Source organism: Mirounga angustirostris, unplaced genomic scaffold, assembly GCF_029215605.1.
Source record: "Mirounga angustirostris isolate CCGP_5_RB_7025 unplaced genomic scaffold, mMirAng1.0.hap1 SCAF_13, whole genome shotgun sequence".
In the NCBI taxonomy this organism is placed as follows: domain Eukaryota; kingdom Metazoa; phylum Chordata; class Mammalia; order Carnivora; family Phocidae; genus Mirounga; species Mirounga angustirostris.
The window spans coordinates 19879602-19899801 of NW_026991721.1; positions in this window are offsets into that span (position 1 = coordinate 19879602).

Below are 20200 nucleotides of genomic sequence, written 5' to 3' on the forward strand. Positions count from 1 at the left end.
TTTACTGTCTCTATAGTTTTAACTTTTCCAGAATGTCATATAGTTGAAATCATAGTCTATGTAGTGTTTTCGGCTTAACTTTTTTCTCTTAATAACATGCTTGTAAGTCTTCTCCTTGTCTTTTCATGGTGTGAGAGTTTATCCCTTTTTTGCTCTGAATAATATTCTACTGGCTGGATATATCTCATTTTATCCATTCACCTACTGAAGGGCATCTTGGTTCTTTCCAAGTTTGGGCAGTTATAAATAAAGCTTTAATGAACATTCATATGTAAATTTTATGTGGACAGAGTTTTCAACTCAGATAAATACCATGGAGTTCAACTACTGGATCATATGATAAAGGTATATTTAGTTTTTTTTGTTTTTTTTTTAAAGATTTTATTTATTTATTGGACAGAGAGAGACACACAGAGAGAGGGAACACAAGCAGAGGGAGTGGGAGAAGGAGAAGCAGGCTTCCTGCTGAGCAGAGAGCCTGATGTGGGGCTCTATCTCAGGACCCTGAGATCATGACCTGAGCCGAAGGCAGATGCTTAACGACTGAGCCACCCAGGCGCCCCAAAAGTATATTTAGTTTTATAAGAAATTGCCAAACTGTCTTCCAAAGTGGTTGTATCATTTAGTATTCCTACTAACAATGAATGAGAATTCTTTTTTTTTTTAAGATTTTATTTATTTATTTGACAGAGAGAGACACAGAGAGAGAGGGAACACAAGCTGGGGGAGTGGGAGAGGGAGAAGCAGACTTCCCATGGAACAGGGAGCCTGATGCGGGGCTCGATCCCAGAACTCTGAGATCATGACCTGAGCCAAAGGAAGATGCTTAACAACTGAGCCACCCAGGTGCCCCAGTGAATGAGAATTCTTGTTGTTCCACATTCTTGCCAGCACTTGGTATTGTCAGTGTTCTGGATTTTGGCCTTTTCATAGGTATGTAGAGGATTTTATCATATGCTTCTTTGTCACCTGTATATCTTCTTTGGTGATGTGTCTGTTCAGGTTTTTGACTCATTTTTTAATTGGGTTGTTTGTCTGTTTTTAAAGATTTTATTTATTTATTTGACAGAGAGAGAGAGAAAGAGAGAGCACAAGCAGGGGGAGCAGCAGAGGGAGAGGGAGAAGCAGGCTCCCCACCGAGCAGAGAGCTCAATGTGGGGCTCAATCCCAGGACCCTGGGATCATGACCCGAGCAGAAGGCAGATGCTTAACTGACTGAGCCACCCAGGTGCCCGTTTGTTTTCTTATTGTTAAGAGTTCTTTCTGTATTTTAAATAACTGTCCTTTATCAGATATGCCTTTTGCAAATATTTTCTCTTGGTTTGTGACTTTTCATTGTTTTGAGAGAGATTCATTTTAAGGAATTGGCTGTGTGATTGTAGAGGCCAATAAGTCCACCATCTGTGAGGCAGGCCAGCAGGCTGGAAGCCCAGGGAAGAGCTAATAATGCAGCTCAATCAGGGCATCAACTGACAGAATTTTCTCTCTCAGGGAAGGTATATTTTCCCCTTGAGGACATCAGCTGATTGGATGAGACCCACCCACATTATGGAAGATAATCTGCTTTATTCAAAGTCTAGTGATGCAAATGTTAATTCCATCTAAAAAATACCTCTACAATAACATCCAGGCCAGCATTTCACCAAACATCTAGATACCATGGTCTAGATGGTTGACATATAAAATTAACTACCACAAGCCCCTTCTTGGAGGTACTTTTCCAAGCACCATCCCAAAATATACAAATATCAAATCACTATGTGGTATATCAGAAACTAATATAATACTATATTTCAATTATACCTCAATAAAAGAAAAAAAAACCCTAAGTTTTACAATTTGTAGAGTTTATTCTGTAGCAGATGGAAAGAGATACCAAACAGTAAAAATAATAGATGAGTAAATTGAATGGTAAGTTATAATGCAAGAACCTTATGGAAAAATAGATGAGGTTGAGGCAGATCAAGAATATAGAGTATGGGGGAGAGGACTGACATATGAGAAAAATAGGAAAGCAGAATAGGACCTAGCTTTGTGATATGCAAGGAAAGAGCGTCCCAAGCAAGAACTAATAATCTAAATGAATTAATTCATTTAAAACTCCTTGGATAGAATATCTGGTGTATAGCAGATGATCACTAAATGTACCTTCTCTTTCTATTCTCTTAATGATTTAAAATTAACTTAATAATGGGGGCGCCTGGGTGGCTCAGGTCCTGGGATCAAGTCCAGCATCGGATTTCCCACTTGGTGAGCCTTCTTCTCCCTCTCTCTTTGCCTGCCGCTCCCCCTGCTTCTGCTCTCTCTCTCTTTCAAATAAATAAATAAAATCTTTTAAAAAAAATAAAATCAACTTAATAATGCATAGACTCATGGAGTTCCAACACTGGAAGAAAGCTTTGAGATGATCTCATTCAAGCACAACATCCATTTTATACATGAGCAAATGAAGTGAAGGGAGGGAAAATGTCTTGCTCAAGTTTAAAATTCTGTTTGCGATAGAGCTATATTTGTGTGTAAAACTCTTGAATCCTGGATTCCTGTCTTAGCCATTTGAACACAGATCTTGTAATGTCAATTCTAGAACCAAGGAATGCATTTTCACTGGGATATGAACAGATGTTTGTGCCCCTCCCCCAAGTTCTTATGTTGAAGCCTTCATCTTCAGTGTGATGATATTTGGAGCTGGGGCCTTTGGAAGATAAATAGGTCATTGAAGGTAGAGCCCTCATAAATGGAACTAGTGCCCTTATAAGAAGAAACACAAGATGATCTCTCTCAGCCATGGGAGGCTAGAGCAAGAAGGCCTCCCTCTGCAAACCAGGAAGGGGGTGCTCCCCAGAAACCAAACCAACTGGTACTCTGATCTTGGCCTTCTTAGCCTTCAGAACAGAAATTTCTGTTGTTTAAGCTACTCAGTCTATGGTATTTTTGTTATTAGCAGCCTGAACTGACTAGGGCAGACCTTAATGTGTTAAGGCTTATATGTCTTATGGCTATAAGGTGAATATAGAATTTCAAAGGCTAAGGTAGGTTGGAAAGGAAGAAATCCCAGCCTAGGAGCCATATTGAGATTTCTCTAATCATCCCTATATAACAGGGGACTGACCAGTCAAAAAGCCAGGACAAACATGAAAGTTTAATTCTTATTGCTTTCTCTGAGTTAAACATACTTGACAGAATCCATCAGCCTATAACATGGGAGTGATCACTCTTTGTAAATAAGCATTAATTGAAGCAAATTTTCTCCAACTTCGCTTACAGCTGGGAGCATGTTAGGCCTCTGTTAGGTCTTTCTTCTTTTCCATCCCAAATTTAGTTCCCTCAGCTGCAGTCTGTGTAGTGTGAGTAACCCCATGGTGGTGCTTCCTGCGTGGATAAATCAAGGGCAATGCCTGTGGGCCTCTTCCTGAAAGGCGTTCTGCATGTCACCGCTGGGTTGTAATATACTGTAAATAATACTTGTTGTTTGAGAAGCTGGATTGACAAATGCAACCAGCATTGTTCAGGTTTATGAACATCAATTAATATTCACCCATCTGTCTCTCTGTACTTCCTGCTTTTCCACTTATGCAAATAAGACTGTCAGTTAGTCTGGAGGCTGACAGGACATTAAAGAGTCATTTGTTGTGATGTGTTTGCAATACATAGACTTTTTGTTTTCTTTTCTTAGGACAGATCCTTATGAGTCTGACTCTAAAATATGGAAACATAAATAACCTTTAGTTGTATCAGAGTTGGTCTTTGCATCCGCAGCAGAGACAAAATGTTCTGAGAACGGATATGTTGGAGGTGAAATTTGGATAAGCCTCCAAATCAAAGGAGAGAAAAGGATTGCTTTTAGGAGAGAAGCAGACATGGGATCAAGGACTAAGCAGTAGAAGTCTGCTTCAATATCATTATTAAATTATCTAATTAATATTATTTAATAATGTATATTAACTAATTTAGAGCAAATAAGCTTGCTGACCTCTCACTTTATAATCTCCACATCAGGTCTCTTGATATCTGTAACCTATTAGCTTTATAAGCATGTCGTTATTATTATTCAGTTAAAGTTCTAGGTGTCTTGGGAGGACACAAGGAGAAAATGCTGCCATTTCACTGGTATTTTCACATAGACAGAATGTCTGTTTAATTTTGTCAGTTAACATTTTCATACAATACATATTTCAACAATAACAACACTTTATACTTTGATATAATTTGCTACAATATCATTAGCCTCTATGTATTACTTAATGAAATTATAGCCCATAATTATGAGATGCAATCAATTCAACAGCATTTAAATGCTTTCCCCCATATAGTATTTTCACTTTTTCTTTCTTTCGATATTTAATCCCCTTAATCCCTGGTATGTAATGTATAAATAGATGCAGTCTCCACGAAGTCCTTAGGGTTTGGCACTCTACCAGTTACAAAGTAGTGATTATCATATGGAGAAATTCGCAAGCTTATCAATTCTCCCAGATCAGGGAATACAAGCATATATTTCCTAAACACAGTTGATTCCTTGTTGATTAACTGCTTCCAGAATGTGAAGTTAGTTTTTCTTCTTCACATATCTCAACAACAATCTGTCCATAAATTCTGTATAAGATATTTGCTTTAGGTCCTATGGTTAGACTCCCAGATAAAATAGCTTTGCTGTCCCTTTTCACACATAAGCCAACCAATTTATTACAGGACCTATTCTCTGTTACCTGTGCATGGCACAAGGGAAAGAGCCAAGGTGATTCATCCTGTTTGCACTCTCGGTTGTCTCAAATCCAATCAAGATGATATTGCAATTGATGTGAGAATAACCGGGCTGGTCTTAAAATACTATTTCCAGCATAGTGTGTTAATCAAACTATATCCTCTCCCAATTGTATCATGAATAGCACAATCTGTCTAATAAGAGATAATGAGGGAAGGAAAAAGTTGCTTTGATTAGGACAAACACAGTTTAAGAAGTAGATATTTTCTCAACCTACATGACATTAAGGAACACTCAATTTGGAGTCACATATTGTTGGCTTAAGGAATTTTTCTGTCAATGGCCAGCTTTGTGACTTTGCAGAGGGAATTTAACTCTCTGAAACTCACCTCCTTTTGGGGTCAGGGGATGTACACACTCACATACATGCAGTTTACACACACTCATCTCATTGATTACATAGCGTTGCGGTACAATGTAAAGAAAAAATGAACATGAAGCTACTTTATTAATTTTTTTTTACTTTGTTAACTTTTAAGCACCATAACAAACTAAGTTCCCCCAAATATCTCCTCTCTGCTAGCTGTGACCCCTTTGTTCTCCCATGGGCACGCCAGGAATATTCTCTCCCAGTGCCTTCCCATTCACACTTCTTGCTAAGGATGCCATAAGAAAGTACCACAAACTGGCTGGCTTAACAACAGAAATAACTTAAACAAGTTGGCGGCAAGAAGTCTGAAATTAAGGTGTCAGCAGGGTCGATTCTTTCTGAGGGCTGTGAGGGAAAAATCTTTTCTAGGGCTTTCTGTTTGGCTTGTAGATAGCTGTCTTTTCCCCATGTCTCTTCACATTGCCTTCCCTCTATGAATCTGTTTCCAAATGTCCTCTTTTTTTTAAGATTTTATTTTTTTTTATTTTTGCAAGAGAGAGAGGGAGCACGAGAGCGGTGGGGTGGGGTGGGGTGGGATGGGTGGGGCGGTGTCAGAGGTAGAAGCAGATTCCCAGCTGAGCAGGGAGTCCGATGCAGGACTCGATCCCAGAACCCTGGGATCATGACCTGAGCTGAAGGCAGACGCTTAACCAAATAAGCTACCCAGGCGCCCTCCAAATGTCCTCTTTTTATAAACACACCAGTCATATTGGATTAGGGACCACAGTAAAGATCTCATTTTAACTTGTAAAGATCCTTTCTCTAAATAAGATCCTATTCTTAATTGATGTTAGGGCACCAACATACCATTTCTAAAAAGACACAATTCAACACATATCAGTCCCCAAAGAGCTACATTACCGCCTCACTTCTTCTGGGTCTTTACTCTTCAGTGGATCCCTCTCCAACCCCCCCCCATTTAAAAAATGCACCCCTGTTCCCAGGCACACATGTGTTGTCTCTCCCTCTTTCCTGCTTCTATGTAATCACTAGCACCTACTACCACTGATATATTATTTCAGTGATTTACCTTGTTTATTATCTGAATCATTCCTACTTGATAAAAAGCCCCTTGGGGGTGGGGACATTGTTTTGTTCTCTCCTGTCTTCCAGTCACAAGAACAGTGCCTGGCACATAGTAGATACTCAATAAATGTTTGCCAAATGAAATGCAAAAAAGATGATTTTGTGGTGCCTGCCCTCGGGGTACTCAAGCTTTGAGTCACATTATCTTCCAACTCAGTATCCAAGTAGGTGAGAGCACCCCACATACCTGTAAAAATTCCTTTAAATAGCCTATTACTAACGAGCTCTCTATGTCCCAGTCATGCTTACATTCTCTGCATTCCTCAGTTGGAGAAGCAGAGGCAACAGAGATTTCAGGCCATTGTATGTTTTATTCTTCTTTTTTTTTTTTTTTTAAGATAGCACAGAGGTTTATTATTGGAAATACTCATTTTAGATAGCATGAAGGCAGGAGAACAAAATTTAGGGGGCTGGACATTAGGTGGTGATGAAATGACAGCAGGACGTTCCTTGGCTTCCGGGTATTCACTTGGGGAACTAGAGACTCTCTCCGTTCACTGCTGGTGAGCCTTGAACGCCATGCTGGATTCACTTAGCAATAGGGCTCATTAAAATAATGAGTTTCTCCACCTGAAATTTGGCTTCAAGATCACTTTTGGTATTTTAGCCTTTCAGTGTCATGATTTTAGAAAGAAATGAAAGGCAGGGTTTTTTTTTTTTTTTTTTTTTTTCCAGCTCTTCTCTAGCAAATGAGGCTCATAAAGGTGCCAGTGACAAAATAAATCAGTTATCTGGTGCTCTCAGCTCAATATAGCTGCTGTTATTGTTGGCTGATATGCCTCTGGGGAAAAGGCATTTCAAAAAGGACTAAATCCACACATCCACACATAGTGTTGCTGTAATAAAGCAACATTTAGTAAAAAAAAAAATCAACTTTAGGAACACTATATTAAGGCTGGAAGCTAATTTACAGGGAAGGCTGTGCAAAATCCATTATTTCAATGCCATCTATCTGTAACGGACTCAAGTACTGCCAAGACTAGGTGTGAATTCAAACTATTGCCATTTTCTGGTGCAGGCTGCGTGGGGTGCCAGAAAGAGCTTGGGCTTGTAAATCTAACAAATGCAGCTCAGACACTAACTGTAATTTTGGTCATGTCTCAGACTTCCTGGACTTGTTTTTCCCATCTTTAAAATGGAGCTAATGGTATCCTCTCTAGAGGTACATGCAAAAGGTTAAGTTAAATTATTTAGAGAACATGCAGTGCTGGTTCTATTTCTGCTATTTTGGGGATTGGTGCTACAATCCTGTCGTTCCTTTAGACCCACCGCGATGACTCATTTCTCCATTTCAGCCATTTCAACACATACACATTGCAACTATTGATTTCCATAGGTTGGATGACCATGAACACATCTGTTCAGTTCTCCAAGACTCGGTTTTCTTATTTGTAACCTGGGAGATCAAAGGCAATGACTATGATAATGATAAGAGCTAGCAACTATCGAGTATGTGCCATGCATAAGGCACCATGCTAAGTGTCATCAGAACCATGTGCAACAGGTCCTATTGTGATCCTCTATTACAGATGTGGAAACTGGCTTCCAGAGAGTATGTAGTTTGCCCACTGTAATACAGATAGAAGGTGGTAAAAAATGTAAGGAAACTAGTATAATATCTGGTAGAGATTTAGTAAGATTTTTATTATTATTAATGGCATCCTCATGACCCTCATCCTCATGTCATCCATAATCTCCTTTATGACCGTGTGATCTCTGTGAGAACAGAGAGTATATCACGGGGATATTGTTTATTATTGTTCACTAGAAAACTACCTAGACAACAAGTACATTAGAGAGAAAGAAAAAAAAGAAAAAATAAAGACAGGAAAGGAGGGAGGGAGGAAGGAAGAAGAAAGGAAGAGAGAAAGGGAGGAAAACAGACACACATGGATAAAATATATGTGTATTACTCTCTCAAGCATCTGCCACCACGTTTCTAACCCTTTGACAATTTCAAGAGAACTATTAATGTGAAGTGTGCCAGGCCCATTAACAATCATGGTTTGGGTTGGGAGTGTGCCATTTTCCAATGTACAGATGAGCATAACAAGACAAGTTGCTCTGTTTTTTAAAGACTGCCAAAGTTCTCAACACACAGCTTCAGCCGGGAAGCACCTGCATGAGCCCTGAAATATTTTGACATAATTATGTTGACCTAGGCTCTCTACATAGACATTCTAAACTGTCATTTACAGAAAAAAATATCTCTCATTTACAAGGGGAACTTTTTTTTTTCCCCCTATGAATCCTTGTTTACACTTATTGTGTGTATCTGACTGTTCTAACACAGCACTAGGGGTCAACCTGCTGCTAGACTCCCTGGAAGAGGAGGCTAAAATATATTTATGTCTTGCCTGACGCAAACTTTGTGTTCCCTTAATCCATATTTTCCCCTCCAGCTATTAACTTTCTTCATTTTATTCCCCACACTGTTGGGTTAGGGATATGGAAAATGTTCTGGATTTTTTAAAAAATCAGTACATAGTTAATAAAAGTGGCATGGCAAAGTTTTCTTTAGAAAAGGGCATACACTTGAGCCTGGTAGTCTAGAAGATTTTCCCTTTCTCTGCCACCTATGTATATAAAGATGCTGGAAACATTATTTTCTTTGGAAGGCTCTCTTTTAACTGTCCGTGATAGATGGCTTTGGAAGGCAGAAGGACATGAAATATGGACCTTCATACTTTTTATGGTAAATATACCCACACATTTTAATACAAAATGGGTAGTCTTCAGAAAGATCACGCTGACAAGACTCCTTTTAAATTACTTAAGAGGGAGTTGTACTTTTGTCGTAAAACCCAAGGCCACAAGCCATCTTAAAAATTCAAATGTCTAATTCATTCTTCTACTTTTCCGCTTACAGCGTCTATCACTTTGACTTATCTAATAAAAGCATGGTCTACCTTAGAAAACTCTGTATTATTTTTCTTCTTAAAGTAAGGACTCAGTGTTATTTATTTATTTATTTATTTATTTATTTATTTATTTATTTATTTATTTTTTGGCCGTTAAACTCTCTTTTCATGGTACCCTCTATCCTACCCATCTTCTTTCAGGTGCGGTGAATGCTAGAAGCCAGTGAGAATTTATTTCAATTTGGTGAATGATTTCTGATGATCTGTGTGCATGGCTATCTTTTGTGAATGCGCAAGCAGGAGAATTATAAGATGGATAGTAGGTTTCAAGAAGTGCACAGCTTGGACGAATATATTATATGTCAATAAAGTTGGGGGAAAAAATCACTGTATTTTACCTAAAAATTAAGATTCCTGTTTTTTCTCAAAAGTTGGGAGTTTGAACAACACTGGCTGGTCTTTCTGAGTGGGGACTATGAGGTGAAAATCAGAAGCAGCTGCTACCTTTGATTTTTGTCACATTGCCCACCTTACCACTCCCTCAAAATCTCCTTTACACCGTGACCAGATGTCAATTACCACTTATTATGGTTTCACTTTTGACATCTTTAATCAAGTCCACATCCCTTTTCATGTCACCTGCCTGTCTCAACACAAAGTAGATGCTGCATGTCCTTATATAGGGTAAGTGGTTTAGAGTAGACCATGAGTTCATAAGGACAGGGCTTTGGAGTAATCAGGGAAGCTTTTCAAAGAAAGTAAGGCTTGAACTGATCCTGAAAGAAGGATGGGATTTGGATGTAGGAGGGTCACATACAGGTGATTTTAGATATGCCTGGGAGCATCCACAATGGCTCGGCAGTGGGAAGGCACAGTTCTGTGGAGAGGACTAAGAAGGTAAAACTGATGAAGAAGAATGTGGCAGGATTTATAGAAAGTCTTGCCTGACTGGCCTAAAAGTTTTTATTCTACTCTGGAGGTCACAGAGTAGATTAAGATGGTATTTTCAGATTATGTTGGTAACCATCGTATGCCAGATGTCCTATAATAAGAGAGAATAAAGCAGTACACTGCTTAATAAGCTACTGGATAATTCCATTTACAACCACCTAGAAAGCTGTGTGCTAAAAAATTAAAGATAAATAATATAACATAAAAATAGCAAATGTATAAAATGTAATCATCAGTTTAAATGTATACCTTAGCTCATAAGTATATAAACAAAATTCTCAAAAAAAAAAAAAAAAAGCACCAAAAAAACACAAAAAATCCCCAGAGGGACATTAAGCATGAGCACTGACCTGTATTGCTCTGGAAGAGAGAGAGAGAGAGTTTGAATAGTTGTGTGGGGTCTGGAGACTAAGCCTTGGCTTACACATTTAGAATGTGAACTTGACATACCTGCATAAAACCAGACCCTCAAAGGGATGGGTGGAGACTAAATGCATCCACTGGACAGAAGCTTGTCTGTCTTAACCTACACTCTGGAGGGAGAGGGAGTGAGAGAGGCAGGAGATACTGATTTTCCTATGAACCCAGGGCCTGTTCTTGGTAAACACCCAAGCTAAGGAATTGTTATAAAACGTGGTCCCAGTTGTTATGACCTCTACTGGAAACAAATGGAGAACCTACAATCCGAGCTTTCAAAGAATCTCTGCAGATAGAAAGCAATATAAGGTACACTTACAACATAAAAAAAATATAAATCATAGTAAGAGGCAATGTCTTCAGACCCATGAAACAGCAGAGCCAGCCAGAGCTTTAAGAACTTTAGCAAACAGGAGATTTTGGATAGAGACTGAAAAAAAAAAAAAAAAATACAGTGTTTAAGAGGATTAGCATGTTCTAGAACCCAAACATAAAATCACATGCAGAATCACAGTGATCTCCCCCTTTTTTTAAAATTTACTTTTATTTATCTGACAGAGAGAGACACAGAGAGGGAGGGAACACAAGCAGGGGGAGTGGGAGAAGGAGAAACAGGCTTCCCGCGGAGCAGGGAGCCCAACGCGGGGCTTGATCCCAGGACCCTGGGATCATGACCAAGCCGAAGGCACACGCTTAACGACTGAGCCATCCAGGCGCCCCAGTGATCTCCCCTTCTAAATGATCCTACCTCTTCCTTTTTGTAGGGGAGGGGATTGTGGAGCATTAACGACTTGCCCACAACAATGCTATTTTTTAAATGCAAGAACAAAATGTAGACTTTACATTTCTGACTCTAAGCCCACAGTGTTAGGGCAGTCGTATTAAGAAATGTTGGGAATGGAGAAAGAAAAGGAAAGAAAAGTGGAATCAACGCTATTTGGTGATTCTTTGGTTATACCAGAAAAAGAATTGTCCAATATCAATAGCCCCAAAAAGCTGGGTAGAGGATTTGGGTTTATAGCAGCCCTGTTTCTGGAAGACAGGAAATGACATCAGAGAAAATTGCAATGTTGGCTTTCCTATCCATAGCATTCTTGGCTTTTATATATTTAACTGGCATTTACTAAGCATCTCTCACAGGCAAACAAGGTCAGGCAGTATCGCAGATCTAGAGATGATTGAGTGAGTCATGGTCTGTCGTTGAAGAAATACACAATTCAGGGAAGGAAGTAATTAGAGAGACAAAGAGGCGCTAACCAAGGAAGACAGAGAATGTGCTGTGAAACAGGCTGGGGACACAACTAGCCAGACTTTTATCCCAACAGAGCTCTGGGCCTATCACGAAGACAGACAGCTCTAACCCAGACCGGAGGCAACACCACTGCTCAAAGATGATATGTGAGATCTGAATTTCTCACATTGGACTTGCTTATCCTTCCCAGTCTGAAATTGCAGAAAAGATGGCTTTGACCACCCTTTATGAAAGGGTCCACATATTTAAAACAGACAAAATATCACCTCACCAGCTAACCTGAGGTTATAAATGACTGACATTCTGTAAAACTAGTCATTATTGCCACTTTAACATTTTTGTGTGTGTCTTATTTCTACGAGAGAGGTGAGGGACCCCTTCAGAAATGCATTTCTTCGTTGAAACCTGTAATAATGTTGTTCATTTTTAACTCTCATCTAAAGGTGCTTTCATGAGGGCACTAATAGCAGGGACAATGTTGTAAAATCACAATATGGACCCTCTGGGCGAGTTAATTTGGGCATAATTACTGTCAAGATGTCAGATTTGACACATGACCTCTAGTACTGTTACTCAAGCACACACCCTCAGTTATAGGAGACTGTGGGATTTATTGTAGAAGAAAAGTTCTTTGGGAAGGGCATGTCCTAGGGAAGCAACAAGAACAATAATGAAAACCATTTGAAATTATATGATCCTATTTCTGCTAGGAACCTAAAAAAGAAGCTCAAATCTAGAATGCTGGATGAAATATATATATATATGTATATGGGGGAGGGAGAGGGAGGGAGAGAGAGAGGAGGGAGGGAGGTTCTTTATTATATATATTATATTATATGTTATGTATTACATATATATATATATATATACACACACACAGAGATGCATACATACACTAGATACATATTTTTTCCTAAGTAGTGAGGATTGAAATTGCCAAACTGAATTTAGACAGAATACTCTTTCCTAACCCAAATTTCAGAACTCTGTAGGTGGAGGTGTCAGGGCAGCGGGGAGCGCTGGTCGACTTTTATCCCCATTTAGGTCTCCCTCCAATTTATAAAATATTTGGTCAGGGTCTACAATTCTCCTGACAAAGAAGGAGCTTCAGAGAAGCCTTTTGAAAGAGAATGCCCGGCTGTTAGGGTTTGGAAAATAAGAAGCCAGAGGTGAGGTTGACAGGTTGTGTAGGGGAAACAGAACTGACAGTTTATTTTTAAGCATTTCAAACTTTGGCGGATCAATTTTCTGAAAGGGTTTCCTTCTGATTGTTCTTTTGAAAGTAAGAACTGCCAGGGCTACAACAGAAGGCTGACACCCATTCAGTTCAGCACTTAGAAAAAGCTAAGAGGGAAAAGAAAGACTTTCAGTTCTTGTCCTTTCTATTTATTGTGGTGTTCAAAGCAGTGAATAGTGGAGTTGATGCTGAAAAGCATTTTCCATTATGTCTACTGCAAAGTCTCAATGAGTCTCAATGAGTAGGGAGAGTCAGGAAATAAAACTTTTTCCAACTAGGTGAGTGTGAAGGTGCATTCTCACTGCAAACCAAGCTGAGATATCTGATAGGGGCCTAAACCTACATGATGAGAAAAATAAAATTAAGCTGTTTAGGTTACTGCTATACCATAATGATCTCACTGCATATTGTATTACTTTTCAGAATCAAGAATGCATTTGCTTGCTATCTCTTATCTTTCAGAAATAAAATTTGGAAGGTATTGCCAGCCCCTAGCCTGAATTAATCTACTCTTCCATGAGATTCACTTAGTATTTGGTTTGGCCACTTAGAATTATTCTTTTTTAGTAGGTGTATTATATGATAGATTTTTTTTTAAAGTATGTTCTCCACTAGATTGTAAGCCAATGAAAGGGCACTCGGTATTCTGTGTAGAGTGACCAGTGAGGTGCTTGGCAAGTAGTTACACACTTAATACACATTTAAAGGACCTTTGTGATCTTCCCCATTCTTTTTTTGTACCTCTTTTGTATATTCAAATTTAGCACTATATGCGGAGTATGATGCTAAAATAGGCAGGGGGTGTTTTACAACTCAAGAAAGGATGGAGTTCCAAATGTAACATATATTAAGCAGAGGCTATGCTAGGCTCTGAGGTTATAGAGATAAATGACACAGTCCATGCCCTTAGGATTCTAGTAGATAAAAAGGACACAAAAATAGATAATGCTATAAGCATATGGCTAGAGAGCAATCTGGAGTACTAAACATCAAAGAGATAACCTTCCATGTCTAAGCAACACTAGATAAACCCACCATTAAGGTGGAGAAACATGGGAGAGATGATTTACTTTGTTCAGAAAGTCAAAAGGGAGAAGACAGCAGAAACATTTGTGTGTCCTGATAAATGACTCACTGATGAAAGCCCTGGTTAATTTGTGTCACATTAGAATATCATGTTTCTCAATATGACCCTTGGAAAAGAATAACTCTATTACAATTCGGTTTGCAAACAGTTTCTACATCTCTTGGGGAGGGAACTAGGTATTTGTGGAGGGACTAAAAAGTAGATCAAACTAACAAGTACTCGTGCTTAAAGCTACACCCCGAGTGAGGACAGGAGCAGGTCTCATACTTGGTTGCACATTGGAATCACATAGAGAACATTAACAAAATAAGTTCCTGTCTGTATTGCAGGTCAATTAAATCAGTCTCTGGGGATTGAACCCAGGTTTTATAAACTTTCCAGATGATTCCAATGTGTAGCCAAGTCTGAGAACCAGTGGGTTGGCGTCATGCTTCTCAAGCTCTAATGGGCCTCAAATCACCTGGGGGTAATTTGAGATGCAGATTCTTGGGTCTGGGATGGGGCTTGTGATTCTGCATTTCTAACAGGCTCCCAGTGATGCCTATGTGGTTGTTGAGGAGGAAGGCGCTACAGTCACTCAGGAATTAGAAAACTGCCAATTTGCTAGCTTTCCAATCTCTGCCCAAACTGTTGATTGTAAGATGATTGAATGGTCCTCTAGCTTTTATATAATAGATTTTTTTTCTTTTCTTTCCCAAAGATCTGGGATTCGGGGGATTTGGCATTAGGAGATGAGAGGGTCCGGCCGTGGCCTATTAAAAATATTAAAATTTGAGATACATTTTTTGGGAACTCAGTAGAGTTGGAGGGCAGACTCCCTTTATAGAAACGGGTGATTTAAATTATTGTGAAACGTTGAGCTTATACGGTCTTTGTGAAAATGTCTAAGTTAGCTTTGTTTTGGAATTTTGCCTGACACTTACATAGCTAAAACTATCTTCTACAACCCCCATATAATCTGGGATACAGAATTACAAAGAGGTAACAATCGTGGTCTCTGCTTCTCAGACTGCCAGAATTCAAATCCTGCCTCAACAGCATTCTGAACAAGAATCCCCAGCCTCTCTCATTTTCTTCCCGGTGGAGATAAAAGTAAGACCTATTGCATGCCATTGCTGTGAGGATTGGATGAGGTGGTATTGACAGGCACTGAGAATGGAGTATGGCTGTCGCCACTCCTGCATGTAATCTATTAAAGTCTCATGGTCATCAGAGAGACAGAACTTAAAGCCCCAGCCTTTCACAAAACAGGCAGCCATGTTGAGAATTAAAAGTTGTGGCCATTCTAGGGGCGCCTGGGTGGCTCATTTGGGTAAGCATCTGCCTTCAGCTCAGGTCATGGTTTCAGGGTCCTGGGATGGAGCCCCTTGTTGGGCTCCCTGCTCAGTGGGGAGTCTGCTTCTCCCTCTCCCTTGGCCCCTCCCCCCTTGCTTGCTCACCCTCTTTCAAATAAATAAATAAAATCTTTAAAAATTTAAAAAATAAAAAAGATGTAGCCATTCTCTGTGAGTAAATGTCATAGATTTGCACACTTCCATTTATCCCCTCATGGCCAATATTTGCAGTTTGTAAGATGAGAGGGTTCATTCATGGATTAAGTACATTATTTCTTTTTTTAAAAACAAATATTTTGTTTATTTATTTGTCAGAGAGAAAGAGAGAAAGCACAAGTAGGGGGAGGGGCAGAGGCAGAGGGAGAAGCACTGAGCAAGGACCTGGATGTGGGATCCCAGGACCCTGGGATCATGACCTGAGCCAAAGGCGGATGCTTAACTGACTGAGCCACCCAGGCATCCCTAAGCACATTATTTCTTAAGCATCTACTACATGGTGGTCACTGTTCCAGATGCTGGTGGTAAAGCAGTGAACGAAACAAACCAAAATCGCTGCTGACTTGAAGCTAACATCCTAGAAGAGGTGTCTAACAATGAAAAAAAATTGAAAAGTAGAATATCTAATATGCTTGGTAATGATCATTGTTGTGGAGGAAATGAAATTAGGGGAGGGTGATAATAAGTGCCAGGGGAGGGTAGACAAGATTAGTAGTACCAAGTAAAGTGGTCAGGGAAGGCACAGGGGAGATGATGACATCGTGTTCACCTACAGAAGGAGAGGAGAGCCTTGTAGAGATTCAAGAAAAGAGTGTTCCAGGAAGGGAGACTAGCATATGCAAAGGTTCTGGGGCAGGGAGGATTAGAAGATGATTAGATAAGCCAGGAACGAATATGGCCACAGTTGAGTGAATGAGGGGCAAGGTAATAGCAAGTGGGCAAAGGCATCAGAATCCCCTGGAGGGCTTGTGAAAATACAGACTGATGGGCCCTGTGCTCAGAGTTTCTGATCAGTGAGGTCTGGGGAGGAGCCTGAGAATTGCACTTCGAATATGTTCTCAGATGCTGCTGGTGGGGTGCAGGGTGGGCTGAGAGCACCATTAGATTTGATTGAGAAATAGTAGCAGGGAGATCCTACTGGACCTTATGGGATAGTATAAATGTTTTGTGTTTGACTCTAAGTGAAAAGCAAGTGAGTAGAGGATTTTCAGTAGTAGTATCTTGATGAAATGCACAGGTTATACCAAATAATCCTTCTGACAAAAGCACAAGAGGTTAGGTGCCATGGCTTTTTTGTGATCTACATGATAAGATATTGTTTCAACGTATATGAATGTTTTTAAGCATTTCTGATCATTTTGTAGGACGTATCTCACCTCATCTTGTATCCTCTGTACACTTAACGTTTCAGCTTATTCACACATCTGGCTAAACATCAACTATAACAGTAAATTAGTTCAGTCTGACTTAAAACCAAAGTCAACCCTGTGAAAATCTGAACCAGTCATTCAAAAACAGGTGAGTCGCATAAAAAAAAGTATTTTTCAAAGAATTACGTTGGTGTCCTACAGACAAGGCTGTTCCATCAGTGCTACCACTTCTTAAATATGACCTTGCAATAGGGTTTATCATGTCCCTGGGTGATGCAGAAATATACTGCTATTTTCATCACTTTGTTGAACTTTCCTACTATCTTCAGCACAATACTGTATTCAGAAGGGTAGGTAGCCTTTCCTAAAGAACAGAAAACGATGAATAAATCAAACATTGTCTAATCAAAGTTTTATTTTGCTTGATGTTGCGCTATTTTTAAGTGGTAAGCTCCATAGCATTTTTGTGGGGTCTTTATTTTACGTAGCCTTGTTGAAGGCAAGATCTGTAAAATAGCACCTATCAAGGACACCCTTCGTGAATGATATGATTCCAGCCAGTGGATCAGGGTAGCCACTGTATTTGGTCATTCTGTCTGGACTATTGCATTCTGCTTTCTCATATTTATTTATTTTTTCCTATTAATGTTTCTCCAGGTAAAAGATGCAGACCTAATTTAGTTTCTTTAAGATTCACTTTGAATTCCTTGCTTATCCACGCAGAACCCGTTTTCCACATTAGTTCTTTCTTTTTCTTTTTTTTTCATAAAATATAAAATTTTTGGAAATCAATTCTCCAAAGATGACTGTAACTCCAAGTGTAAATAAATTTAGTCCCATAACGCACTGCCACCCACAAACCTAATTTCCTGAACTTTCTAGGATATATATTTTTTTCCTGCAGCATTTGTTCTTTTGATTGCTTTGTAAGAATACCACACACTTTTACTGAAATAACATTTTTGCATTCAATATATGCTCAGACACTGAAAGCACAGGGCATTCTGACATCAGAGAAAACAGTATTTGCTCTGGAAGCACACTGAGTCCTTTTTGTTTTTACTCCTCCTAAGGTTTGTGTGATGATATTTCACTGTAACTAAACACTATCTGCCTTCATAACTCATAAGCACGTCCTCTCCAACTTCTTGAACTTCAAATAGTAACTGACACTTTGCTCTAAAACTGAAGAGAATGTCAATAGTAGCTAACATTTATTGAGACCTTACTCTGTGCCAGGCACAGGGCTATCTCTGTCTATTATTACATTCTGTTCCCATAATACCCTAGGAGTTAACTGCTTAGAAAGTTGCATCCAGAAGAAGCCACACCTAGAAAGTAGGGAACAATGATTCCAACTCTGCATTTTAACTTCAGAATTAAGCTCTCACTTAAATAAAATCACCCGATACGGGTAATGTTTTAAGTAGAGGTAATTACAAACCATCAGATTAATAAACTGGATTAAAACATGACACAGTGAAATGATAATTTTGGTGATTATAATGACAACAGCACTAATGAAAACAATAATAATTATTGGATGCACCATATAAAGCAGGCAGTATTCTAAGAGTCATCCTCTTTCATTGTCCCAGCGATCCTGGGCAGTAGACATTATTGTGCCCATTTGACAGATGAGAAAACTGATGCTCAACTAAGTCACTTCTTTAATTCACCTATATAATAAATGATTGAATTGTGATTTTTATCCAATTCATGTCTATAGCCAATACTCCTAAGTCATTAACATTCAATTCTCAAAGGCATATAAATACTTGGTGAGTCACTGCACTTTGCCAGACACTGTCTACATGGTACAGTAATCACTTCTAAACTCACAGTAAGTTTTGGAAGCTTGTGTGATTATCAGCCTCAGTTTGCAATTGAGGAGACAGAGTTTCAGAGACATGAAGCTTTGTGTCTGTGGCCACATGTCTAAACATGAGGAGCCACATGTCTACCCATATGTCCTTCCAAAAGGAATCTACTGAAAGGCAAGTTTCTATGGTTATGCTTGGAGTATCTTGTCCTGCATCCCAAAAGCTCACATGTGATTAATGTGGAGAGAGCTCCTCTGACAATGCCTCTTGAAGAGAGAGTGTGAACCCCATACTCATGAGTGAAAGAGAGTGACAGCTGTAAACCTGAACCAATCTGCCTCCCAAAGCAGCATCTGGAGGGTATGACAAAGAGTAGGGAAGTGCTGTCCAGCTCCCAGGAGGTGATAATGAATTAAACCTTTGGGGTCAATTCTCTCAATCAAAGACCTGCTGAGAAAAAGAACCAAAGGGACCTAGTCTTGCCCAGAGAACACCAAGGAACATAATCATATCGCATGGGCTTTTTTGTCAAGAGACCCATGTGGGGGTGCGGTTAAGCTTCTGACTCTTGATTTCGGCTCAGGTCATGATCTCAAGGTCATGAGATCAAGCGCTGGGCATGGAGATTGCTTGGGATTCTGGGATTCTCTCTCTCTCTCTCCCTTTACCGCTCCCCACCCCTCCTCTCTATACAAAACAAAACAACCCCCCCCAAACAAAACAAAACAAAACAAACAACAACAACAACAAAAACACCCATGTGAGCTAGTTGGAAGCTCCTGGTAGTTTGGGAGTGAAGCTCTCAAGTCACCAAATTAAGGGCATATAAGTCACTCCTACTAGATAGGTAAGTCAAACTGGAATTTTCTGACCTGGTGAATATTATTATCCTAAAGCAAATAGTTTTTTGTGACTCAATAAGATAGTCCTAGTTTAAGTGCAAACTTTGCTATTTTGGTCTCCTGTTTTCAAGTACTTAAAAAATAGCTCCAAGGTGACACCAGCCAATAGCTTAAATTCAGCTGTCCCATGTCTGCAATTACCACTTCCACTCATCTATCCTTCCTTCTCCCTCCCAATCTTCTATGTTCTGTTTCCACCACCATTCTAGCCACACAGCCGGGAAGTGTTCGCAGTACAGTTGATTCTTGCCTTTCATGTCATACTCCATACGTGACACCAGGCTCTCCCTGGATCTTTGAATTATCCTCCTTCCTTTCACTTAGTCTCACATCTCATTTTCTCTTTCATGTTGTAGTCATCATGTCATTGATCTTCTTACCCCCCAGCTTCTACTCTAATCCAATCAGCATTGGTCCAAGGGCAATATATGGTCCAGAGATTCCATTTCCAAACAAACAAAGAAACAACTATTTTGAACGCTCAGAGAAATGGAATGCACCTTGCAGTTAGCCAGAGTTTGTCAGTCTCTGCCATTCTGTTATTTTACACATGATCTGTTTCACTCTTTGCATGACCTGTCTGGTCCCTGTAGAAGTTACAGATTTTGTAAATCCATTTGACAGATTGTGGCAAATAGAGTGTACCAGTTAAGAGTTTACAATTAGAGGCAGCAGAGTTTGGTTGGTATTTCCAGCTATAAGGCATTCTAGCTCTGTGACCTTTGGCAAATCCCATAACTTCTCCAAACCT